Raw genomic sequence first — 1,396 nt, forward strand, 5'->3', positions numbered from 1 at the left:
GACTTAAAGTTCTTGTCAAATAGATCTTTCACTTCCTTGGTCAGAGTTACCCCAAGATATTTTATGCTATTTGTGGCTATCGTGAAAGGTGATGCTTTCCTACACAGGTTCTTAGGAAAAACAAAATACGTATCCTTAGCAGCCTCCTTTCTAATACCCCAAATTGAAGAGCTCACACATCCCCCGCAGGTGGCCATGTAAAGCCGCAGTGCACAGCCACGCAATAGAATAGCACGCAGCCGTGGAAACGGAGCAGACTAAACTAGCCATACTGGCAAAACCGTGAACAGCCCTGAGGAAGCATTCATCTAAGTGAAGAGTCCAAGCAGGATGGAAAGGATCGTAGGGAAGTCTAGGAAAGCCTGAAAGCCACCCAGGTTGCCTAGCCCTGATGGGTGGATGTATTAGCTACCTTTCTGTTGCTGTGACAAGACAGGTGACAAGTTTCTGCACACTTGGAGAACTCTAGAAGAGAGAGAGGGGCAAGCAGGCTGTGGTAGAAAACCCGTCTCAAGGGCTCGGAGTAAGCCGAGAGCAAATGATTCATTCAGTTTGGGGCTCTGGTTGGGGGTTTTGGGGCAGAGAGTGTGGCAGATACAAAGGCCCAGAGGTGAGAAGGCTCAGCCGTTAGTGGAGCTCTCTAAGGTAGCCGGAAGAAGGAGGTTTATTTGGGCTTACAGTTCTGGAGGTTCGGAGACGACGAGGGTGGAATGAAGGCACTGCAGCCAGAACGGGGAGCTGGGGGGCTCACATCTTGAACCACAAGAATAAATCAGAGAGATTTATGATATGATAACTCTCACCTCCAGTGGCACACTTCTTTAACAAGGTCACCCCTCCTAAACCTCTTGAAGAGCCTGAGGACCAGGTATTCAGATGCCCGAGACTATGAGGGGCAATTTTTCAGTGGGCGAGGGGATTGATTATGGCAGGGGACCAGGTAATGAAACTAAGGGATGAAAATAGGGATGAAAACAATTCTCTACATTTTGATTGTGACGCTTTTGTTAACACCAATTGATGTGTGCGTGTGTGTGTGAGTGTGTCTGTGTGTCTTACTATATATAAACTATACTTCAGTAAGGTTAATTTTTACAAACCAGTGTCAAATTCTTTGATCCATCATATCAGGAGATGGACCTTCTTTTTTTTCATTTTTTATTGATTTTTATTGAGCTCTACATTTTTCTCTGCTCCCTTCTCTGCCTCTCCCCTCCCCACTTCAACCCTCTCCCAAAAGTCCCTATGCTCCCAATTTACTCAGGAGATCTTGTCTTTTTCTACTTTCTACTTCCCATGTAGATTAGATCTATGTAAGTCTCTCTTAGTGTCCTCATTGTTGTCTAAGTTCTCTGGGCTTGTGGTTTGTAGGCTGGTTTTTTTTTTTGCTTTATGT

This window comes from Microtus ochrogaster, chromosome 22 (assembly GCF_000317375.1).
Source record: "Microtus ochrogaster isolate Prairie Vole_2 chromosome 22, MicOch1.0, whole genome shotgun sequence".
NCBI lineage: Eukaryota > Metazoa > Chordata > Mammalia > Rodentia > Cricetidae > Microtus > Microtus ochrogaster.